This window comes from Struthio camelus, chromosome 3, assembly GCF_040807025.1.
Source record: "Struthio camelus isolate bStrCam1 chromosome 3, bStrCam1.hap1, whole genome shotgun sequence".
NCBI lineage: Eukaryota > Metazoa > Chordata > Aves > Struthioniformes > Struthionidae > Struthio > Struthio camelus.
In genome coordinates this window covers 13,269,091-13,295,125 of record NC_090944.1, presented here as the reverse complement: position 1 = coordinate 13,295,125, position 26,035 = coordinate 13,269,091, and the positions used below count along the sequence as shown (strand labels likewise).

Below are 26,035 nucleotides of genomic sequence, written 5' to 3'. Positions count from 1 at the left end.
CATCGAATAAGCAGTGGTCAGCAATGCTCAGTCACTGCAGCTGGGAGGGCTCTGAATCGATGACGGTGCTGAAAGGCTGCCGGCAGCCCCGTGACTCATGCAAAACGTGTTTGCGAGAGCGTGAGCTCCCCTGAGTTGCTTTGAGCTGAAAGCATGTTGCTCCGGACGTCCTGCTCCAGGGCTGACTGCTGCTGGGAGCAGATCCAGGAACCTTCGGGTCGTTACCCGGCTGGCAGGACCCCCTCTTCCCACCTGCAGCAATGCTGGTGCTCCTCGCTGGCGTCATCTAGACATCAGCTGACAGACACAGTAAGGGCTGAGTCAAGGAAATTTGCAGGAGCAAAGATGACAACTGAGGAGTCTCCCAGAAGAAAGAGTAAAACCTGTCCCCTTCGCTGACGTCAACCTGTAATCAGTTTAAACAAAATGTTTTCTATTCGTGTTTCGAGAGATTTATTTCTCCCTCCCCGCCCCTCACCCTTTTGGATGAAGGTTGTGTGGATTTCTGCAAAAAGGGTTGGAAGAGCCAAAGCTTCAGCACCAGCAGCCTTTAGTCAGGTCATTGGAACAATCAATAAATCGGCACCAACTGATCTCAGAGTCTGAGGATGTCGACCAGGCACCAGCAGCTCTTTTAGGTAAGCTGGAGTAAGTAAGTCCAGTAGCACTGGAGCCAAACCCTAAAGTGGATGCAAAATCATATGAGGAGCCAGTGCTGTGATTTTCAGTACAACGGTGATGTAATGATTGACTGCAGTTCAAGTAAGTAATCTAGTCATCTGTTCGCAATTTTGAATTATGGCTGATGCAGTCTCTGCCTGCAAGCCAGCAAAAAGAGAGTGAGAATTACAGTTATTGAATCAAGCCAAGGACAGGGATCAGCATCTTGGCATCAGCTTGGGGAAGTGGGGGTGGTGGTGGGGTGCACGACTGAAAATGCAACCCGGGATCTAGCATGACCCTGAAATTTCTGAGAAAATTGGGATCTGAACAAAAGACACAAGAGGACAGTGCACTGAGAGGCTGGGACACCTATGCCTGATCATTGCTCCAAAGAAGAGAAGAGGCATCAATCCTGGAAACAAATAACCAAATCTGAATCCATACCACCCAGACAACTGCTTTGAAAACATACTCATCTGTGGTGTTTGAATTCCACTTAAGAAAATTTAGAGTCATCCAGGGCCTGACCTTTAGCAAACCACAAAGGCAACCCATAAACCACAAAGCTGGAATCAGCTAGAGAGGACAAGTAAATCCAACACATTAGCATAGGCTTTCAACTGTGGCTGGGAAACAGCGATATTACAAACAAGAGATGTTCCAGTAGCACCTCTGTAAGATCTGAGACCATAAAGCTGGATGCACTAAGGGCTCCACTGAGATCATCACCCAAAAGCGGGAATAACATAGCATGACATTTAAAAATAGTAAGTGGCTGACTTCACTGCTCAGCGGAAACAAAATATTAAGTGTTAGAAAACATAAAAACATGACATGATTCATCTTAAAACAAATAATTGCTCATGTGAATCTTAGAGAGGAGGACACATGGAAAGTCCCAAGATGAGTCCGTCTCTGGAGAATCATTATTTTAGGCAGAAATCATGTTCTGCAAGATAAATGTTGTAGGGCCTGGAGACCTGTTAGGACTGGGAGACTAGAGGATATATTAATAACTAAATCTCCTCCTCAGAATCAATACCAGGGCAGGTCTCTGTGAGGAGATAGATACCTTCTAAGATACATATCTGAGATTTTGTCCACTCGTCATGGAAAATCTTGGGCATGCAATAAACCCATAAGAAACAATCTATTGCACTAGTCATTTAAATTGAACTTGCAAGCTTAGCTGAAGATTATATTTTTCCCGCTCTGAGTTCTAACATGACCCCCCCCGCAAAAGATGAAAACATTCCTTTTGACTTTTTTCATAGAAACACTATATTGCAAAATATTTCAACTGTTTGTCAAATACTGTTATGCATAATTAAGCCCTGTGGTGACTGCCTTTCTTTCATGGATGAAATGATGCGTTGTACCTTTTGTATGAATATCTAGTGACCTGTGATTCATGCTAAGGAGAAAGTGATTGCTCAAAGTGTAAAATGTTTGTGATCGCCTTTTGTGTTTGTTGTGGCTACTTCATTCGGTTCATTGGAGGCATATGTGTATCTTAAAAATTTTCACACTGATTCAGTGGAATTCTGTTGACTCATAGTCATATTTATATATTTTAAGGGTATTTGGGTTAATAGATATAAGACCAACTGTAACATTTTCCCTGTGATTGTACTCAGCAATTAGAGTACATATTCCTGAAAAGCATCTTGCTTGATTTGAAGACGTTATTCCTATCATCTCCTGTACGTTCAATTGGATGTTTTTTGAAATTTCTGATGAACTTCCAGGAGCAATAACCTGCATCTCTTTGTCTATACAAAGTGATTCCTTCAGTTGCAAAAGTTCTGAAACAAGAAGAAAAAACAACGATTTCCATTAAAAGTAGTAATTCTACAAGCACCTGTGCTAGTTAAGCTTGGTTTCCAATGGATTTGTATCTCATGTTGATTGACTTTTTAACTCCATTACACTGAGGCTGCATGTGAACTAATCCCACCAGATTAGACACTAGAGAATCCACACCAGAGTGAGCCTGTCAGGTGGGATGTAGATTTTCTGATGTCTAAGTCAGTAATGCTGGCTGAAGCTCTTTGCACAGTGGTTCATCTATATCTGCTATGCTTTGCATGGAGTCTCAGGTGTCTAATAAAACGTGGACTCACAATGCAGTCTTTTCTTCTTTTGGAGAGGCTCTTCCTTCTCTATCTAGGCACCTGTTTTTATCTTTAAAAATTGCAGGAATGTAATACATTTGGGACCTCTAACTTGCCGTAAAATTTCATTGAAGTGGGTTAAAAAGTTATATGTGCAGATTGACAGGTAAGCAAATGGAGGGAGCCTCAGTATGACTGTGTGAGCCTCTTTCCCTAAGGAAAGCTTGTTTTCATCCAAGGAAAACTGTCACAACATTAATTATGGCATTTTTCAGTCTGTTAGGTCTAAGTGTGGAAGGTGCTAATTGAAATTGCAGGGGCCTGTAACCAAGCCCCGGTTTTGAGGTGGAAGCTCACACTTAGCACTGTGTGAGTATTTCAGTCCTCTTTTCTGGTATCTGAAATGTGGCAGACTTTACCCCTTTTGCTAACCACATGAGTTTTATCCTCTTGAGAAAAGTCTCTGGTTGTTCCTAGCACCTATTTATGAAAATTCTAGATTTTCTTGCTATCATGCTAAACTTGGCCTCACTTTGTTTGGCTCCTTGTCTAGAGCTTAAGGAAAACAGGCTGAACAAGAGCAAGAGAATCTCTTAGGGGATGAGTCTTCCCAGCTTTGACATAAGCCAGGGGTAAGTCTGTTCAAAGTCTGTTTCAAAGACTTAGTAAGAATTCACAAACTAAAAATACCAGAGACCAAGATAAATCTGGACAGTTCTTAACTGGTGTCATGATGGGCTGGTGGTAACTCGCCCGGTAGCATGTTAAAGTTTGGGATTGGAGGTGGAAGCCTGAAATCTCCGCTCTGTCACTTGGTGTGATCCAGAACATTATTTTACCGCTTTAGATCAAATATTTTTAAGTTTCAATTTTTAAATCTTCTCCTCAGTGTATCTGGGTGACTTTTTCACTAGTAAGCAGGTACTTGACTCAAACTACTCAGCTGTACTGGTAATTTTCTCTCCTTTTCCCTCCAGCTACTCCTTTGCAAACAGATCTTAATTTCCCTGCATAAACCTCTCTGTCAGTATGCTACATACCATTCTGCTCCAGGGTGACCAAAAAACAAGTCAGAGGCATAGCTGACTAATCTCCACTGAAACTGTGAAATCAGTGAAAAAATACCACTTGGGTACAATTTCAGCATTGTATCCACAGGCCAACCATGGTTTTTAATAACCTTCCGAGCTACCCAAAGATAGTGTCACAGTCACTAGTATCACTGATATTGCTGCCTATAATAGTTGCTTTATGCTGCAGTGGACAATGAGTTCCTTCTTATTCCATTGTTTCCAGAGCTACTGTGTTTGGGACATTCCAGGACTGTTGTAAATTGGTTCAATTCTTTTGTTACATGTCACTCACTAAATGTTCAGGGAGCGTTTCTCTAATCCTGTCCAGATGAGCTGTGGATTCCAAGAGGTTTCTATTTTTGGTTGTAGGCTTGTGCCTATATGCTACTGTTGGGCTCAAGTTCATTCAGAGGAATCACATTAGCGGGTATGCAGATTTATTTCTTTGCTTCTGCTGAATGTGAGCTGGGATTGTTCGGTTTTGCCAATTGCCTTTCCTGTGTGTGGGGATCAACGTCCTTTCTTTGCATTTTTCACAAATTCAAGTTTCATTCTGACAAATCGGGACTTGATTTTTATTAGTCTTTCATAGGGGCTGCTTCCTCCTGCCACTACTTATTTCAGTGGGTATTTTTATTATTCCTAGTTCTTGGAACAGGAGACTCTTGAGACTTCAGACAGGACTGGAGGCTCTCTATATTCACAAAGGAGCATGGGAAAAGAAGGAGTTCCTGTTTCAGAAATTAGAATTTCAAAAGTAAAGGCAGACATGAAATAGGACAAAAGAAGCAGTACATAGAACTCAAGTCAACACAGGAGTCTGCATTGACGGATTTACCCAGTGTCACCCAGAAAGTCTACCGTGCAGCTTCTCACTGAACACTCTCCAGGTGTCAGTGTGACAGTTGACCTCACCCTTTGTTGCATCTGTGGATATCTTTCAAATTTAAAATTAAGAAAAAAAGAAATAAAAATATTGGCAACACCTATGTAGAAAACAGAGTGCAGTTTGCATGGCAGGTTCTAACACAAGGCCCTGCCCTCAGCTGAGTATAGAGCATCACTTTTTTCTCTCCCTAAGAAGAGTTGTTCTGCAAAATTTTGGCCAAAGTTATTCTCAGAGTGGTGTCAGAGGAAAAACACATTGTTACGCCGTCTTGAAAAAAATCTGTACAGCTATTTTGTCAAAAGCCTCTAGTAGACTCAGTTTGGGGAGCAAAGATCCCAAATTTGAAATAGGGAAAGGAAAGGCACGCCCTGAAGTCAGAGATCTGTTGGCTGTTGCAATGAAAATCCATCCAAGTTTGGCAAATATCTCTGAAAATCTCATTTGGGGGTTGCTCAGCTATTCAGAAGAAACTTCTTAGAACAGAGATACTTGATTTTTCCAGGGTGCCTCTGCACTCACCACACTGCAGCCCAGAGCTACTGTGGAAGAACATGATTTTCTCAGCAGTTGTACCTCTCATACAGAGTTCCTGGTAATGCCATGTGGAAGAGCTGAGAGCCGAAAGATTGCAATTACTATGTTTTAAATGCTCACCCTACTGGTGTCATACATACAGAGCACAAAGAAGGGAGCCTCAAGAGTAATCAGCCTTAATCTAATGGTGAGGATCCTACCATGTCCCTAATGAAGGGAGAGACGGGAAGGAGGCATTGCAGGGCTGGGAGGAAGGTTATATGAAGTACTGTGGGATGGATGGGATGGAGGTCTGGACTTTGAGGTAAGTGTGGGAACCAGAAGTGGTGAGCGATGAAGAAAGCTGGTGGAACTAGTTGAAGGCTCTGCTCCTGGTGGCATAGAGGAAAACAAATACCTATAATCATTGTACTTGTCCCTGTAGGATCCTGCATGCTTCAGCTGCTGTTACTGACTGGCACAACAGCAAAGGTGACCATCTACTGCTGCTTGCAGCTCCTCTCCTGGCTGCAGGGTCACAGATCTGTGTTGCAAGCCCAGAGAGTCTGACCTTGCAGGTAGGCACGACCTTGCAGTGAAAGCCCATGTCATGGACTCTCTGGAGGTCATAAAGGTGGTTTCTTTAGAACCAATGAAGTCAAACGTTAAAATGATGTGGAAAAAATGGCTGTCAGGCAAAGCACTCAGAGTGGGGAAAGCAGCAGCATTAAGCTTGCCTATAAGACTTTAACCAGCTTTCACCATGTCTGATACAATATTTCAAACTCTTGTAGGCCCATCTGTGGCATCTATCACAGTGGTATCCAAGTGCTTCATAAACATTAAAGCACTGGTCTTTGTGATGCTTCTGTGAAGAGAGGGAAAGAAAAGAAGCAGCGGGGGGAAGACACACCAACCCTCATTCAAAGTAGACCGTGTTTTCAGATGCCCAGTTACTGGTATCTGTGACCTGCTTTTGCAGGGATTACAGGAGGCCAATTTGGATTGTATCAGGCATTTAAAATCAGTTCAGCAGCTTCAGCAAATCCCTTAAAGTTTTGAATTCAAGGCCTGGAACAAATTACGGTACTCTTTGCTCCTCAGTTTATAGACTAACAAGTATGAGAATCCCAACACATGCTGGATATTTCCTCTAAATTGTCAGGCCTCCAACTCATCAGCCAGAAAAGTAGGAAAAGAGAGAACTAGGGCAGATGACCCAGATCTTCCTCATTTCCCTTATGACTCTGATGTAATCTCAAGGTGCTCCAGGCCAGGGAGAAAAAGGGATATTTTTTCATCACAGCAACAGTTTTAAGTCTGAATAAATATCTTACATGCCCCATTCTCCATTCCAGCTGAGAAAACCTTCTTAAGAGTTGATGTCAAGGAACAAGAATGTGAATTAAGTAGAAATTTTAGGAGAAAATTAGAAGGCAGGAGACAGTGTGCTAGAGGATGTGGCACAGGAATGGGCATCTGACATCTAGTTCTGTTCTCAGCGGACAAAACCTTGCTTTTTGCATATCACTTTTCTTCCTTGAGTTGCTAGTTCTCTTGCCATCACCTTAGGTTTTTAAGCCTCATTGGAAGGGACTGTATGTGCCTTTGTGGGTGGACACTGAGCCTTGAATGTGTCTGAGATGTCCCACTGAAGTAACCTAGAATTAATAGCCTGGAAGCCAATTGGAGTCACTCACCAGAAAAGCACATGCACACTGTCACCTTCTTGAGGTCTAGCTTTTCTAGCACATCATTGAGTCAGGGTGTGGTGTCCTTCGGCCTCCTTTCCACCTCTCCCCTTCCAGCAGCCAATTTGGAAAGGCTTCTTTCATTTATACCAAGGCAGTAGAACCGCAGCTAATGTTTTTTCCAGTAGAATTGGAACAGCTCCATACTTTGCACATTTTCCTTGATACATCTCAGGTGCCCATACTATGGAGCTTACAACTGTGAGATGAAAATGTGGCTAGCATCTGGGAATAAGTGAAAAATAAATATCAAGAATCAATGCAAATCTGGACCGAGCTGAGTGAAACTCCATTGATAGCACTTTTTGTTTTGCAGAAGAGTAGGGAGCTGTATTCAGGTCATCTAGCTGAACTTCAGTATCCTTTCCATTAACTGCATCAGATACCAAGCTCAGGCTCTGTCCTGGATGATAGAGGGTCTGAAGTACTCTTGTCTCTATTAAACAGAGATGCCTCAGAGATGCCTCATGGCTCATCATCCTCAGTTGTGATGCTGAAGTCAGTCCCCCACCATAGAAGGTCACCTTGAATCCACATTATAAGTGACTCTTACAGGTCAGCTAGAGGAATGAGGTGGAAAAAAGTTACTGGTTTGCCCTTTTCTCTTCAACTCTAAGCAAATTTGCTAAGCCAGGGAGAGGCTTATTCAAACTCTGAGCCACCAAATATTTGTGAACGATAAGAATTATAGTATTTTCCAACCAACTTTAGCATAGGTAAAAGCAGGTTAGGGGGAGGATGGGAATAGAATTTGCACGAATGCACATATGCCAGTGATGTTCTTTTAGAGGAACTGGGATCTTCAGCATGAGATGACTTTACTGTTCTCCATCAGCAGTTTCTCTTCCTCCTTGCTTAGTTCAGGAAATGAGTCTCCAATTTCTTGTTTTCTTTTCTTCCAGAAAACAGATAAATCATAAGCATGTGGCCAATGAATTGAGGTGTTGACATGCAAGTACAAATGAGCACACTGAATCTCTATCACTGGACTGTTGTCTAGCAGGATCTACTGGAATTTTTTAACTGTGACTAGGTATGCTACTCCTAATTAAGGCCTGGTCCTTTGCAGTGGAGCTTCATGGTCTGTCCTGCTACACTGTTAGAGCAGTCCCAGCAAGATTTAGGCCTGAGACAACTATTATTCATCAAAACAAATGCTAGACACAGCTCGGGAGTTAACAGAGCCCCAAACCCTTTCCCAGTAGGCTGTTGTGTAGCCACAGTTGCCTGCAGAATGATCTGCTGTTAAATTCGGGACCAGCTTGGCATGCAGCATCTCACAGCAGCTGAGATGCATATTAGCTGAATATGTAGGTCAAGCCTTTTTTTTACAATGACGTTTTGAACCACTGCCAGCTCATGTGACTTGAGAATCTGGCCTCTTTGTTTTATTTTATTTATTATCTTTACTTAATTGGTAGTTCTTCGACACTTAATAATGACAGATGCATAAACAGGAGTGTTTGCGTATGCATATTTGTCTATGCAGTGAAGGAACCATTTCAAAGAATAAAAGTTTTAAGAATGGCCTAACAGTACAATCCCACATGCAATCAGAGGTCCACGTCTACTGTGTCATGTGGTGGAGCAGAGAGGAGTGGGGTGTTCGAGAGCGGTTAGGCAGTATTTACAATTTGTGCATCAACAGGAGATGACTCCAGATCTATACATACGCAGCTTCTGCCCCTTCTTCCAGTTCAACATCTGTCTCTGAATGAGTGTAGATGGGAGTAAGCTATAAGGAAAAGTTAGAGACCCAGAAATAAGTCAGTCGTCTCCTTGAGCCAGCGTCTTCATGTAGGCTGCATATGCTTAAGTACTTTCAGAGGTGGACTCAGATTCCTTTGAGCTTGGCAGATTCTGGTCAAGATGAACTCAGCATCCGAATGTTGACACAAAAGCTGACTACACCATATACCATGGCCCCATGCCACCTCCAGCTGGCCCAGGGCTGTGCTGGTATTGGCTTTGGTTACTTGATTTAAGACACGGCTATAGAAGAGGGAAGGGCAAAGGGTGCCTGAGGCTGGTTTACCTGGCATCCCAGCTGGAGGAAATGGCCTGCGTTCTTCTGCAGAATGAGGAGAGAGGGATGAGTAGAGGGAAATAAAATAAATACAGCAAGCCAATGGTGTAATTAAAAAGAGGATGTATCACGTTTACCGTGAGAGCATCTGACTCAGGCATCCAGACACGGACATTCCTGTAAAGCCCCAAATGCACACACTGAACTGAATTTTTTTGGCTTCCCAGAATGGCTTAATTTTATGATTCCATGACTCATTAGAAAAAATGAAGTCCTTGGACATGCTGCACAAGACCCAGTAAACACCAGTTACTGGTATGGACACACAGGGACAGAGGATCAGGTGAGGAACCGATGGAGGAGACAGGGGAGAGTGAAGGAACAAAACTCTTGGCCTCTCGGCACCCCCCTTTCTCTCTCCTTCTAGCAGTTTTGTAAACATGTTTCTCTCTCTCTCTCTCTCTCTCTCTCTCTTTTTTTTTTTAAATATTGGAGTGGAGGGGTTAACAGAGGTCATGTTAGTTTAAAAAATTATGGTTAACCTTACAAGCTGGGTTGCCTTAGGTCACGGTGATACAACTCCCCTCCCTTCTCCTGTGCAGTGGTGGTTCACAGAAATTCCTCTAAAGCGAGGAAGGATGGGGCCTGCCAAGGCTATGAGCAATGCCGAACAGACTTACCTGTTTTTATGCGCTGCTTAACTAATTATTTTCAAAAGAAACAGCCAAGTTGGAACAACTACCTTTTTCTTCGAGGAGGAACATTTTCCCCTTTTCCTTTTTTTTCCCCATGCCCCTCTTCTCCCCTCCTCCTTCCCCTGTTTTTTTTTTCCCCCCTTCGTTGCTTGGCTTGGCAATTGAAGCAGGTTCTCGATATCTGACACCTCTTGAAAGTGTAGTTTGGCAAACAGGAATTGAGTTCAGCTCCAAAAGGGCCCTGCACGGGGCTCGCTGTGAAAACACCTGGGCGTCTCTTGCGCCTGCGAGAACCGGTCCTGCTTCTGTAGAAATAACAGCCGCCTTCTCCCTTCCCCCAGCTGCGCCTTCAAAATCAAAAATAAAAAGCTGGTAGTGTTTTTGTACAAAACAGGTGGTTTGAGGGCACTGCGAAAGGGGATGAAGGCCATCTCGACGACAGCGTGCAAAAATCTTGTGCAGAGAGGGGTTTTGATTGCAGCACGTACATCTGCGATTCGTTTTCCCGAGCTCAGGACAAATTAAGAATCTCCCAGCAATTAGGGCAGAAAGCTTCAAAGTGCAATCAGCAGTTCTTAAAAGAATATGGGCTGGGCTTGGAGGGAGGCTAATCCCGCTGCCTGCGCTGGGCTCCTCTCTGCTGTGTGCATTTTCCAAGGCCAAAAATTTTGGCCTGCTTTTCAGTCACACCATATAAAATAACAAACACGCAGTCTAAGGAAAACAATTTTTAAGACACAGTGGAACCCACTTTAATGAAGAAAACTGTTAAATGCATAAAACCCCCATGTGCCAATGGATAAATGTGCTGGAAGTGTGAACTGTTAAACCAACAAAATTGTTAACACATCATACTGCTGGGCAAAAAAATAAAATAAAAAAAAATATAAAAAGGGAGTGAAATGGTTTTCTAACATGCAACCCACTTTGCCTTTATTGTTCACATTCCTGCTGACATAAAGTTTCCTGATTTGTCCCCTGGGTCCAGAAATATGGCAAAAGCGGGAACATTAATTGTATTTGCCCCCTTCAAACTGCCCTCCCTGCTTTTTAGCTCACAGTGGCCAAGAATAGCTTTACGGAATGGGGGAGAGTTTGCCCTTTTGTATTCAGGGTGATGACTGAACAAGTTCATGCGGATTTTTGTTTCTCTTTTTAAACCGGTATAAAATTTTAAACTATGCCTGAATATTTTTTTTCCTAAGCTGTGTGTGTGGGGAAAACTGGGACTGGTTTCTTGTTTGTTGGTTAAAATTCTTAAGTCCGTCCGTATTCCTGGTTTTCCTTCGGGGTTGATGCTGAAATGAAGCTGTTCCTGCTCCCTCCAAAGACCTGGAACTCTCACTGAGAAAAGCCTGATCTCGTGAGATCCCTAAAGGCAGCAGCTTTGATAAGCGGCCAAACCTGTGGCCGGGCTGGCATTGTGGAATCTGGATCCCTGCCTCGCTCTGAAATACGAGAAACTAAAAATCAGTCTATTGAATTTATCTTCATCCTACTCCTAAATTACATGCTGTTCACAGTTGTGATTTCTGCAGGTGGTCAAAATTTTTCCACCAAAATGTAATTTCCACAAAAGGTGGCCCTTTGTCACGAATGAAAATTTCCCTTGGAGGGGGGAAAAAAAAATACACGCCAGGCTATATATTTACTGAACACTGAACATTTTTATCCAAAACGGCTCCAAATCTAGAAAAAAGAGCCTGCAGGACTGAATAGGTTCAGATTTCCTGTTCTGATATTTTGGATGAGAAAACCAAAAAAGTGCACAGCAAATTTTAATGCAAATTGCAAAGTTAATAAAAATACTCATGAGGAAAAATCATTTTAAATATTCAGTTTTATTTCATGGAATGATTCTTAAAATTGTAGTATTTGCACGGGGCAGCAATTCAGTTATGGCTTTCGCTCAGAGGCCTTTCAGGTGCTGCTGTACGAATACAGGTATGAAAGTGCGCTTATGACGACTAAATTCCAAGTGTGAACAGTGACAGCGAGGGGTTTATTCCTGTGGATCAGGCTGTTCTTGGTTTTCTTCACTCTTCTCTGTCCCTTACCAAATAAGACAAGGTCGTGGCTGATTAAGGATGGCTCCTCTTTTTCTTGGCACTTGAAGATTTCAGTTCTTAGCCTCAAGCTTGCAAAGAAATTCCAGTCTCTGAGGACCACTACGTATGTATTGCATTGCAGACTCTCCACAGCGTGGGTTTGTATCTCCAAATTGCTTCGATCTCCTGCTTCTGAGGAGGCTCAGTGTCTGTGAGAGTCACTTGGGTCCACTTTAGATGCCAGATAAATTTAAAATGGAGTCACGTTGTGTTGTAGTAAGCAAAAGAGTTAAGTTCTTGGCTACAAAAATGGAAGCAAAGTTGCAACAGAATAATGTAAGCCTTAATATCTGGCATTTGCTTCTACATTTTTATGCAGTTAGGGAATGCCTGAGGCAACTCCTCAGTAGCTAAAGGTCAGCCCAGCCATGCCTCACCTCGAAGATGTAGTTTTCTAGAGTGGACCGAGGTCTGGTACCCTTATTCCAGTTACAGCTGAAATATGTCACTGTGATGAAATGTCAGAGCAGCACATGGGCTGCCACCATGTTCTCCACTCTGCCATTCCCGACATGTACTTTTTGCACTCTTTTGCTAATTAATTTCCAGGACAGCAGTTTTGGACTGTCTGTTTGTGAGGCTGCGTATGAAGTGTTGGTTCAGAGTCATTTAAACCGGACTTTGAAAAGAGCCCTTTGGGATGACAGTGCTCGTGGGCGCGCTCCTTCTGTGAAGAAAACATGCAAATACCGTGCCCCGATCCCAGGCTGGCTGCAAAGTCTCTCATGTAACTTCAGCCACCAAAAAGCCAAGCATCGAGTCTAGTTACTTATGCCAGCTCCCCTTTATGGAGGGAGGTGGAGGGCTACTCGTGCTGCTCTGTAAGGATGAATCCTACTTTTGCATTGATTTATGGCTGTCTTCAATGCTTCAATGCAACGTGTAGTTTCCTATCACTGGAAGTATTACCTAGGTAACATTTTTTATAGTTACACAATTGGAGATACGCTGATACATTTCCCCAGAGACCATCCACAACTAGTGGTTACAGCGGCAGGAGGAGGAGAGCTTTAGTTTTCTTCTTTTACCATTTATAATGTCTTGGGCTGCCACAGGGGCTTCCAAGCAGTCATTTGATGAACTGAGATCATCTTGCTCCTCCATGAGTTAAATTCCTCTCTGTACAAAATGGGGGTAATCGTGGAAATGTTGGGCTAGAAAGAACATCGAACTATTCCCCTGCTTTGTGGCAGGGTCAGGAAATCTAGTTTATTCCTGACAGATGTCTGTATAATCTGTTCTTAAAGCCCTCCAAAGCCTTCCATAGTAAATCACTTTGAGATCTAAAGGTGAAAAATGCTATGTAAGACCTGAATATTGTTATTATTATTAACAGTGTTGTTGTTCCTAGGACAGCTTAGCAGCACAGTCCCAGATGGCACTTTAAAAAAGAGCCCAGAAGGAATGAGTTATGGTGAGTTGCGCCAGTCCTAGTGGAAGTGCTGAGCCAGCACTGCTCATGCTCCTGCGTGCTCTTGGCTTAGTCTGAAATGAAACTCCACAGCATTTGCCTATGTTCATACTTAAAATTAGTCCAACAGAGACCAAATGCTGCCATTGGTAACCATATTACAGGGCTGGACTGCTCTTCTAAAATCACTGTTGCTGTTCCCAGCTGATGCCTGTTGTGATGAGAACTGAATATTGTTAATTTTGTTCCCTCAGCAAGTGATATGTGCAGCAGGTGCAGGATGGCACGTGTTTCTCTCTTTTGCAAACGCAGTTCGTTGGATGGACTATGTAACTGGGAAAGCTGATGAATGTGTGTCTGCTCTGTAGCAGATGTGGGCTACGATCCTGCAGTGCACAGGCGTTAGTCCCCTAGTTACCCCCAGCCAAAGTGACTTTCTGTTTGTTTGTTTAGCTTCTCATGCATCCTCAAAAAGAATATGTTTATTCCAGTTTAGGCCTAGCATTGAAAGTGCCCTGGACAGCGAATGAACTATCTGCCCCTCCACCTTCACTTCTACCTACTAGATACCCATTTAACCCCAGATTTTCCACCTTTCCCCTATTGTCCTTGGCAGTACCCGTACCAAACCCACCTCTGTTCAGATGAATGGACGAAGTTCCTCTCAGAGGCTAAGGGGTGACCAACATTTCGGCTAAGGTTTCTAGTGCTTGAGATCAACGATTGAGGACTTTGAGTAGAGGACATTGTCTTCAAGTATCTTCAAGTGTGGCTGTCTTGGGGACATTTCCTCTTTCCAGCTAGTAAATTTAACAGTGCCAAGGCAGAGGTTCAGGCACTGAGACTGTTGGGGTCCCCGGCACACCTTTGGCCCAGGCCAGCTAGCACTCATGGGTGATGCCTGACACCTTCTGATGTTTACACAAGCCAGAGACTGTTCCCCATAGCTAGTTTGGGTTTGGTTGTCCTAGTTTAGAGACTAAGAGAATAGAGTAGCATGTATGTGGCTAGTTAGTACCCATTAGCCTCACTACTGCAAAAGAGCCCCCAGTTATTGTTTGGATCTCTAGCTATACAGTGAATGAAAGTCTAAACATCCCAGAACAGTTTTTCCAGCTTTTATTCTCATTGAAACATTGCATGGATTCATATTCCCGCTATCGTATTATATAGAATAGCACAAGATACCTACAGGAAGGAGTTTATTCCCTATCAAATTCCGGAGGGGGTATTACAGTCCTTTTAACTAAATCCAAGGTCCTACAAAAGCTTGTGGGCCTTTCCTTAAAAAATGATTATGATGCTGTGCCTAAACTTAGCCATGTAACTAACTGCCTAGGGAAAGCTGGCTTGGTATCCAGAGGTGCAGACCCAAGACGGGATTTGCATCCAAGGCACAACCATTGCTTGTGACACTCAGAGGGAGCAGTCTCCTCTTGGTAGCAGTAGTCCCCACCAGCTCCTTCATGGCTTTTGTTTCAAGTGGGTTATTGCTTCCTTATCGTGGGAATCAGAGATTGCATTTGTCTATCCTGGTGAATAACCTTAAGCTGACTCTGCCTCGTGCGTTTATGCTGAGCAGCATGGTAGCTTATCTCCCAGTCTGTGCCTTTCACAAGCCCTGTGCAGATAGCTGGCAAATCTTGGATCATCTGTACCTAGTGCATGAGATCGCAATGGGAAAGGAGCTCCGGTACCTGGTCTAGCTGGTGGCTAATAGGGTTTTGAGCTCCAATAGACAGAGGACCCTGGTAGTGCCTGGACTCACCAGCATTGCTGCATACCTACCTGGTAGAGAAGAGCCTGGCTATGTTTGCACGCTGATTTCAGTAGATGGACAACCTATGCAGTTCCCCAGATTGTAAAATTTATACAACATCCATAGCCAAACTCCAAATTACCCTCCTATGCTCAGGCTCCTGTGATCTGCTGTGGGACTGTGGCCTATCAGAAAGATGTCTGGTTTTCAGTGTTCTTGCACTTATAGTGCGGTAACTGTTTTAGGAAATGTATGTGTGCGCATATGTGCAAACAACAACAGTCGTATGTATGACAGAACCTTCTAAAACAGTGACAATATCTCTTGCTTCCATATTTTGGTGCAATTATAAGTTTATTAGAGCTGGCCTAGCTGCCCCCCTCCCCCCAAGCTTGTAGTCTGCGTTCTCCTTTCCTTTAGCTACAGTGTTGTACCTCAGTTACCAGCCTTCGAAGAGGAAAAAATTTGGAGCTTAATTCTTTCCTGGCTTAAATCTTTGTATTTTTTTGGCTGTAGATTTATGTTCCAAGCACTTGGATTTACATAAAGACATATCTATTTGCACATAATTTGCAAGAGTTCCTTTTAGCCTATAATTGTGCTAAATATGGTTGTGGAGGCCACAGCATACCTAAAGTATTGCCGAATGGATTTTTAAGAGCAATTTTTTAAAAAAGTGTGCTAAAATAGAAAGATTGTGGGGGCGGGGGAGGGGGGCGAGGAGAGAGACGAAAGATGGCCTTGTGGTTAAAATCCTGGCCTGTGATTCAAGAAATCTGGGTTCAATTTCCAGCTCTGCCACTTACTTCCTGTGTGACCTTGGGCAAGTTGGATAATCTCTATACGCCTCAGTTCATGGGCATGTTAATAATATTGCCTTTGTCTCTTGTGCTGCTCAGAGCATGAATGCACCACACGTTTGTTTGTACAGCACTTAGCACAACCGGGACCTGGTCTCCACACAGTCTTCTTGCTCTACTGTAATGGTAACAATAATAGTAATAATGTTTTCCCTCAAGATTATGTGTTGAAAGAATGGATCAGACGATACAAAGGACTTTCTTTTAGGGTCTTCAGTGAGTGCGGTCACAAGAAAGGAGCTTCCTCTCTTCCACCACAGGAGCCCGTTGGCGTCACAGTCATGCACGGTTCTGCGGAAGCAGAGAGGTTTTGGGTGTCAGTTGTGTCCTTTAATGCCTTGTTGCAATGTATCTCAGAGTGGAAGTGACAAGTGTAGTCTACAAAACCCTATAAAAAAGTATAGAGCTGCATGCACTTAGGGCAGCTGTGACTTCAGTCATATCTTGTTGCGTGTCATTGCTGTCCATCTACGTAGGTCTCACTAATATTAGCTCAAAATAAAACAACCTGAGTATATACAACAACTTCCCAGAATAAACAGGTTTAAAACAACTGGTCTAAATAGGGTGCCTTACCCAGCAGATGTGACTGGTTAAACTTTGTGATGCCAAATTATGAGATTAGTGCTGTGGATTTAGATCACCGGTTGATTAGTCTAAGAATAACTTCAATTTCTGAGCTCCGTCTCGGTTACCTGAGTTTCTGGAATAAGTGTCAGGGATGTGGAAATAACCTTAAAATAACAAATAAAAAGCTCACTTAAAGAAAACATGTACTGTGTGTCCTGACAATCTGTCATCTGTCTAGCCTGTGTCATTAGGAAAATCATTTTTCTTGTGAAGGGGAGGAAGGAGATTAGTCAAAGTCTCTATGTAAAGAAAAGGAGTTCAACAAAACTGAGTAGCTCCTGTGAGCCACTGTGGACATACACAGCTGTCTGCAAAGAAATGAGGCCAAGACTGTGAAAAACGGTCAGTGATTTTGGGTGCTTAGCTTGAGGGACCTTGAAGAAGGCCTGATTTTTAGGGGTGGGATGCTCAGCACCATGTGAAAAGTAGGGTGTGATGGACAACCAGAATACCAGTCGTGGTGACACAAAGACGTGATTGATGTGTTTTAGTAAAACGGCCTTTCATTTTTGGCATACTCAGTTACGTATTTTTAATCTGTCTCTCTCTCTCTCTTTTTTCCCCATTCTATTGCTACAGACAAATAAAAGCAGACTTTTATCTGCTGGCTCTTTCTGGAGTCTGGTGAGAGGGTATTCATCACTCAGGGAGGCCTGGGGAACATGGGCAGTTTGTCGTTGGTACCAGCTTCTGGAAATTACTGTGGTCTGGATAAATCACACTGCAATACGGTGTAATACGTAATACGTAAAATGCTGTGATAGGTTTTGTGCAGCTTTTGCCCTGCAGACCTGGAATCACCCTGTATTCCTACCACCACTGCAGCTGTCTGAGGGTCCACTCTCCTTCTCACAATGAAATTTGACTTTAAATGGCAGGGGTACAGTTCATAACACTTTTTTTCTAAGCATTTTTCAGGATTTCATCCACAATGCTTCCTTCCCCTCTAAAATATCTCCTTAGAACTTCTCAAACATTCAAGCAAAATGCTTCAGATTTACAGAAAAGTTTTTAAAATGTTTTCTGCTTCATATATCCTGGAACAGCCTGTCAAACCAGGTATCTTCCCCTGCCTAATTTATTGAAAATGAAAATCCTCATATAAATATAAATTTCAAACTAAAATTTCTACCAGTAAATATTCCTATTATTTTGCAAGAACAGGGATATAGCCTAATTTTGCAGGATCAGGCTTTCAGTGATATGGCATTAATTTTACAGGCACAAATGTTCTGGTGACTTGAGATGACAGATACAAAATTAGTTATACCAAAACTGCTTGATTAGCTTGATATAGTGAATTATAATGTCATATGTACACTTCTCCATGTTGCTGTTTGAAGAAAAGGAGATATCTGCCTGTAGGAAATAAAAAAAAAAAGGCTCCGTTAGTGCAAAAGAAAGTCCTTTCCCTCAGTCCAGTCTCTTTTCCTTTTAAAAACCTTACGTGGGACTGATAAAAGGAACAAAGAAAAAAAAAGTGTTGTTTTTTAGGTTGTCAGTGTCTCATTAAATCTGAGAATTAAGAATGAAATACTTGGCTACTCTTTCACTACTCTTTCAAGGAAATTACTTCTAGGATTATTCACATATGTCATTTTTACTAATTTCCATGTCCATACTTCTTGGATTATACCTGTGTGTAATTTTTACTAATTTCCACGTCCAGACTTTTTGCAAACTCATTAGCCTTCAGTTCTTCCACAGGTATGGAAAAAATATCATGCTCAGGAATTCTTCTTAATAACATTAACTTTATAACTCATGCAGTTTTGGGACTTACAAAGTTTCTTCACCTGAGGTTTTTGTTTGTTATTCCAAATTTACTGCCAGAAACTCGACACTTTACTCTAGAAACGTTTGTCCAAGATGGGTTCCAGAGATTAAAGACGGTAGTGTAAATTTAAGATTAAGCCCTACTTTGTTGGTTTTAATTCTTATTTGCAAATCCAATTTATGCTCATGGGCATGATTTAAGGTAGAAATAATTTTTAAAAAAAAAAGGTTAGTTAACTAAAATACAGCAGAAGAGGTTGAACATTTATATGATCTTAATTTCTAAAGGACACAACTCTAACCTAAACTATACTCTTGACAACACTGAAGTTGTATTATTCTAATATGAAAACGTTGTGCAATCTAAATTAGTCCTTTGGTCTGGCAGTTATTGACATAATCATGCTTTTCAGACAAGGACAGGGGAAGCAAGTGGCAGAGTTGCAGTACAGGCACCATGGCAAGACAATTTGGAGGGGAAATTTTCTTACGTAGCGTTAGGTGTCTACAAAGTAGCCTAGCAAAGAGCTAGCAACCCACAGACCCTAGGGAAATCAGTGGAGACAAAAAAATGCGTTTTTAGGGCATGACTCCTACCAACCTATTTTAGATGTCGACTTCAGGATGGGAATGATTTCCTAAAGTCATATCCTTTAGTAAAATGGGGCCAGGGTCACTGAGCTGGTTGTAAAATCTTCAATCAAATCACCTTGTCAGAAAATTGTGCTCTGCCAAAACCAAAATGGTTTCTTCCCGTGAAGAGAACCTTCAAATATTTTTTAGAATGTTCCATTTGATCCTTTGCAAAATGGCAAGTTTCTAATATTAATCCTGACACAGTTCTTCATTTTTCAAATGTGAATTAATAGAAAATAAAAATGCAACGTGGAGATACAGAGATATGTACGTTTGTGATGTGTGCATGTTCATACACAGATGTGCTGAAATAAAAATAAGAGGTTTATGAAATGACTACAGCACAATGGCCTGATGTCTTTCGGAGAGGAAGGGGAAACGTCAGTGTAGAAAGGGGATTTATTCCCTGTGGAAATTTGGAGTTTTAATCTCAGTTTGTAGGGAGATCCTCTGATTCTGATGGGACAAGATCCCTGGTTCTCAGGTCTGCCTAAATCCCAGTTCTGCCACCAGCTTGCTAGATATCTGGTTTTAGAAGCAGCATTTTTTAAAATGGCACTGGCTTTGGTACCTTTTCTGGGATGCTGGCTTTGGTTCACCTTCAAGACTGAGTCGCCCCACGTAAGCAGTCATTTTGCTAGCCTCCTCATTTTGGTTTCACTTCACCTACAGACACCCCCCCAGCTAATAACGCTCCTTTGTCTCCCCAGCCGACCGCTGCTCACGTAGCTGAGTGCCGTGGCAAGGGAGAGCTCGGCTCCGAGAGCTGTAGGCATGCAGTCAATTATCATCACTGGTGTATATATATATATATTTAAAAAAAAATTTCTCCCAGAGCAAGAGTGTTTCTCCAGCTTGCCTTCAAATAGCTGCTCGAAACCCTCTCCAGCCCCAAGTAAGAAAGAGTTATGTCTGGAATATTTCACTCCGGCTTGGAGAGAACAACTCTGTGTATTCCTCAGTGTGTGAGCGCTGGATGAATGGCAACAGCAGTTCAAACTGTTTATTCCTTTCTTAGCAATAATGTTTAGGTTCATGAAAGCCTTCCAAGATATATAGAATTCCTCATGCTGAGTAAGGGCTCCTTCACTTATTGCTGCTGCTGCACACTATGGACCATTCTTATTATACCTCCCTCCCCATTCATACCACTATAGTTAGGGGACTCTCAATGTTGTCATTATAAGCCCCTTATTTTTCAGGGTGTATAATTCAGCTGTAAAAAATTTGCCCTGGGCTGAAACTTGGCACATGAAGGCCAGAGAGAGGATTTTTGTGTTGATTATTTTTTTAAAGCAAGTTTTTAAAATAAAATAAAATAAAATAAAATCCGTTCAGCCATATTATGTTGTAAAAAGTGCAGGAAAAAATAGAAGCTAGTGGTTTCAGATGCTTTTTTCAGGCCTCTCCTGTGTAACTCAAAGCCAGCTTTGTTTTTTAAACTGAAATTTTCCAGGCTATTAGTCCATAATGTGAACTTGTGCCTTTCAGGTTTCTCTTTAAACACATGCACACACGAAAAGAAGAGCTGAGTTATTTCAATTAGGAACGAGGGCTGCTGTAATTTATTTTACATGCACTTTTTCCCTAGGAATTTTTTTTCTTCTGGAAGGCACATGGGTGCACACCACCTGAATAAGCGCTGGGGTAAGCCCCTCTGCTCCTCTCCCGCTGCTTGCTGGATCTATTTGAGGTGAGTCTGCTTGTTGTTCAGAGAGCACTGAATCGAATGCTTCTCCGTTAGGGCATCTGTATTGTTCCCCACAGTGAATAAATATTATGCCAGGATTGGGCTTCCCAATGGGCTTCCTAAAAGCTCAAGTAGAGCTAAAATTTAGCCTATGAAGAAGTCGGCACGTTTGGATTTAACTTTCAGGTCTTTTGGATCCCAGCCTGTTGCGCTGGCCACAGATCCACCTTCCTGCCCCTGAGGTGGGTTGGATGATATTTGGTTTAAATCCTGGTTGGCAAAACCCAGGAACGTGAAGATTTCAAGCCTGTTGACTCTTGAGGAAACTGTGGCTGGGAGATCCTGTATTAAATCATAAGTTAAAATGCACCTGGTGGCCAGCGCCTACTCTCTAGTTTGTTAATGGTTACAAAACCACAGCATGATGGCAGACTCTCTTTACGACACGTCTACAACTGGATTAGCAGTGGAGGAGGACTATGCAGTGGCAGAATTGCTTGCAAACAGCTCATGCCTGTACTAGACCAACCTATCAAGAACGTTGACATTCAGTTTTCCCAGCAAGTGCATTCCTCCAGAGGCTTTTTTCCTCGGGAAAGAAAAGGTCCCAGAGATATCTAAGACCTGTTGAAAACTGGTCTTTTGTTTCATTAAAAACAAAACACAAAAGAGTTTTCACTTTCTTTCCATTTCTAAAAGAGATATGCATCTCTCAAATTTAGACTCTGTTCCTAACTTTGACTTTATTTTGGGCAAACCCAAAGCTTTCGTATATGTAGAAATTATTATTACCAAAAATCTATTATAAAAGTTTTGTATGAGGCAAAAACAAACAAAAATTATAAAGCCAACTCTAGTAATATGGATGCAGTGCACAAAGATAAAGGTGTGAAATCCCTGCTAGAGTACAGAGCTACCTCTCCAAGCTTTTCCTCTTGCTCTGCAAACAAGGGGATGCTCGTCTAGGTTAGTAGCTGTGGTTCTATTAGGAGTGGGGCCAAATGGCAGTTCTCAAACAAAACTCCATGAAGCCTGGTAGCAAAGTTATTAGTGTCCTCGTTTTGCACATCTGCAAGCTGCTGGTATACAGCATCAGAGAAGGGACTCACCAGCAGTGTGTTTAGCACATGTTTAAGCTGATGCTTAGTACACCCTTAGTGATTCACTGGAATATTGTTTTAGCAAATGTCTGTTTTGAGGGAGAAGAGGTAGCACGCTATTGTGTTGCCTGACTCTAGTAACCCATTTACCCAGCATCAAGCTGGGTAAGAAGCCCCAGTGCCTTCTCTCCACAGAGTACCATGCACTGTGCTAGCTCAAGCTCTTCTGTAGCTCTGTGAGCAGGATGCAAGTTGAATTACCACTTCTTTTTTTCCACAGCTGGAGAAACCTGGGTGACTTGCCCAGAGGCAAAGAACGAGTGAATGGAAGCACTCAGTAGATAACATATCTCTTGTTTGCGTGTGCATGAGTATGTGCGGAGCAGGGGGGGAAGAACTGCTTACAGTTGCCTATAAGGTGTTGTGATCCTGCAGCCAGGCTCTCACGGCTTCCGTCAAAGCCCACAAACCCATATGTTACCACAAATTTAGGGTTTCCAAGCCCACGAGCTGGGGAAGCCAGACATGCATGTGAAACTCCATGTGGTAGAAAGAGGTTTAGGGAAGACCTTAATCCTTGTCTCACCTGCTAGTACGTTCTGTCTGTGGGGTTTTCTGTGCACGCTGGGTGGTCACGGGGGGACAAGCCCAGATACATCAGCTCAGCAATTTTTAAGGGTGGAATTTCAACGTTCTTTGAGTTTGAATTTGCTCATTTGTATTTCTCCTGGCCAATTAACAGTGGCTCCAGGCAGGGTTTGGGGTTTTTCTTTCTGTCTTTTTTTTTTTTTTTTTAGTTAATTCCATGTTTCTACTGGGGACTTGAAGACAGGGAGTACCACACACACACACAGGCACGGGTTCCTCCTCGTGCCCCACATTGCAGCCACCATTCCTGTAGACAAGGAAGCCGAAATGAAGCTGCCTAGAAAGCCTGTCATCACCGTTCACTAACCAGCTGGAAGCCGTCCCGCTGAGCATGGGGAAGAGCCACCCCTCGAAGGGACTGGGAGCCCAGCTCCAGCCCCGGCCCTTCCTTGCGGGCAAAGCGAGCCTGCAGGGACGACGTGGAGGTTGTTTTTGGTGTGTGACGGCGCTCAGAACGCAAGCCATAACAGCAGCACTTTGAAAACAGAAAAGAAACCAAAGTGTCTAATATTGGGTCAAGCCAACATCTATAAATCAACGTCTGTGAATTTATAAACTGTTCGTAAATTTAAGTGCTTTTTGGAGAGCTGTTTGTTATTATGTCAGGGCTGGGAAGGGGGGCAAGGGAAAGTACTTACATTCACTCACTGTCTCCGGCTCCTGACTTGCTGCTACATTGTTCAAGCGAGCAGGAAGGAACAGAAGTTGTTTGAGCAAAGTGGAGCATTAGGGGCATGCCTCTTTTGTGCCCCAGAAGTGTTCAGCTGAGGATTAGCAGAAAGGACTAACCAGACCGAAGCCACATTTGTGCCTCTCAGATTCCCCATCTGTCTTTTGGCTGCTTTATCCCTCTGCCAGCTAATGCAGCTTTAACCATCAGCAGCTCTGCAGCTCCTCATCCCGATATGCTTTGAGAGGTGGTGACAGTCCCCAAAGACTCCTTCTGCAGCATGCCTCACTCCAAGGCACATTGTAAGGCGGTACAGTCAATGGGGAATGAGATGCCACTGTTGTTGATGAGAACTGGTAAACAGCTTTGAGGAAAAGAAAAAAGAAAAGAAAAAGAAAGAAAGGAAGAAGGAAAGGAAGAAAGAAAGAAAGAAAGAAAAAGAAAGAAAGGAAGGAAGGAAGAAAAACCCTCTCTCTCCTGGCTGAATTTTTTAATGAGGTTCCACTATATTTGGATAACTTTTCCTCCCACCTCTATTCATTTTTGTTCCTTTCACCACCTGCTGTTTCCACAGCCAGGGTAAGGCACAGAAGTGTCCTGAAAGGAGGCTGTCCCAGCCTGGCTGGAAGCAGGAAGTATTGGAAGGCCTAAGAGGGTGTGAAAAGTTTTGGAGGTTACGTTCACAAAATAAGTCATTGTTCTGGTATGGTGCTGCTCATTCAAGTATCTCAACACTTTGCACGCATGAATGAGTTAAGCCTTATAAAACACCTGTAGGGAAATGGTAGCCTCCATTTTATAGGTGATGAAATGGAAGTACTGAGGGAGCTGAGGCCAGATTTCAAACCTGAATGCCTACAGTTAAGCTTCTAAATCCAAAATGAGGCATTGAAATAAGCACTCAGAATATACCAGGTCATGCTGATATAAAGAGAATGGCTGTGTGCTTAGCATTTTCCAAATTCAGGCCCCCTGCTGAGGAGCCCATCTCTGAAAACTTTGGCCTGAGCTTTTAGACCAAAGTCAGGCACTCAGTGGAGACGAGCACCAGAACCAAAGTGGCTGAATCTGAACATCCAGGTGCATGTTTGAATGGTTTCCAAACCACGTGAGACTCTTTAGTGAAGTAAAAATCCCCCCTGGAAGCCCACCTTGCTTCTGAACCACACAAAAATACCCTGGGAGCAACCTTCTTCCTGGAACCCCAAAGCTCATGGATAGGCATAGTAGACATTAGTGCATTTTATGGAGAGCAGGAGAAGTTAATCAAAACATTTTCATAACTCTTCAAAATGATTTTGGTATTGCTTAAGTAGCCCTGGGCAAAGACTTGAGGTTAGCATCTACTTCACTTGAACATGACTTGAGTCGAAGCTCTCATTTCTGTATTTCATGTCCTCAGTTGACCTCCTTGATTTCTGCGATACTCCAAAGTTTAGCAATTTTTCCTGCTCTTGCACGTTGTAGGAAGAACTTGTTATGGCTTGTTTGCCAGGGTTTACAATGTTTCTTCATGTTATAAAGGTAATGTAAACTTGTAAATATGATTCTTTCATTTCTGTCATGCCTGTTATCTTCTCTAAGAAAGTTAGCTATCCCCATGTGAAAGGACTAATTCACGGCAAGGAATTAAAGATGTTACTATTGTCATGTTTATGGTGACTCTTTAGTGCTATTGTGAAGCTGCCAGGCAAGTAAATACTTAATGAATTTGAAAGGTATGCACTGGACACACTATCCGAGCATGCTGTCTGCAGACTCAGGTAGATATTGCTCCCTCAGTGGTATAACACATGCAGTTCTGGTTTAAAGGTATTAAAGTAAGTCTTTTCACCATATGAAGTGCTATGAGGACCAGCTCTGACCATTTGGGAGCAAAAAAGATGAGGGTTTGAAGTGTCCTCAGAAGAGCCTTCACTTCTACTTCCGAAGAGGTTCTTCCAGGCTTTCGTGGCAAGACACTGTAGGAGAAAGGTATTTTATGAAATACAGCCTCTGCTTATTTTTACTTGTGTATAGCACCTCACTGTTAAGTCAGTGGTAGGCTGTATATAATAAATGTATCTGCACTTGCAGCCCTACCTTGGACCACAATTCACATCCACGGCACAGAATTCAAGTGACTGTGGGCACCTTTCCTGGGCAGTACTGTTCATGCCACCGCTCCCTCACATAACCCTGTTTCCTGCCTTTTCCTTTCTCTGGGTTGGAAACAGCAAAAACTACTCGCACCAAAATAATCTCTTCCACTTCTGGGGCCCTGTGTTCTCTCCCACTTCCGTAACAATGTTTTCTCTCTCAAAAGTTGTTAGACGTAAAGAGAAGAAGACCCAGAGTACAGAGATTTTTTTTCTTTTTTTTTTCTGTAGAGACTGTCTTTGTAAAGCTGTGATAGGGGAGACAGCAGTTAAGGAATTCATACACACAATAAGCAATCAGAGGTCTTTGATGAAATGATATTGATGAGGACCTACCCAGTGTATTGGCTTGCCAACGTTAAATGGAGTCCAGATGAGACGAATGGGGTGGTTCACGCAGCTTGGAGCACGATGCTTGCAGACTCAGGCAGATGTGGCTGCTTCAGTAGAGCTGTACCTTTTCTTCATCAGAAAGATGCAAAACGCCATCCTCATTTAAATTCAAGAAAGGAAAAGGGGAAAATGCTGGCACTGTTACCTGATTCATGGAGCTCTGGAGATGCTGGGGCCATATCTCCACGTGCTTCAAGACGCAAAAGCAAAACACTGCTTTCACGTCTACTAAACAGAGGCAGCCTCATTATACTAGAAGCCCAAGAAAGGCAATGCTGCAGTCAGGTTGGGATTAGGCCTTCCTGATAGAAACTCAGAATAGACTTTGTTGCTAACCTAACTAGTAACACATGACAGAACATGAATTTTCATGAAATAACTGCTCAGAAAATGAGTAGGAAGTGGCTCAAGGCAAAGTCACGGAGACAGCTATTTACGGGGATTGACTTCTGACAGCATTGTCTAGTGCATCTATCCACAGGACTTAATATC

General features: G+C 42.8%; 1 long non-coding RNA gene across 1 annotated transcript; it reads left to right on the top strand.

Annotated features, from left to right (window-relative positions):
- The first annotated feature begins 118 nt into the window (after positions 1 to 118).
- On the top strand, positions 119 to 24,574 carry LOC138066544 (uncharacterized). Its single transcript, XR_011139855.1, has 3 exons — positions 119 to 638; positions 20,496 to 20,597; positions 22,492 to 24,574. It is a non-coding gene; the product is annotated as an uncharacterized lncRNA (long non-coding RNA).
- Positions 24,575 to 26,035: the final 1,461 nt, after the last annotated feature.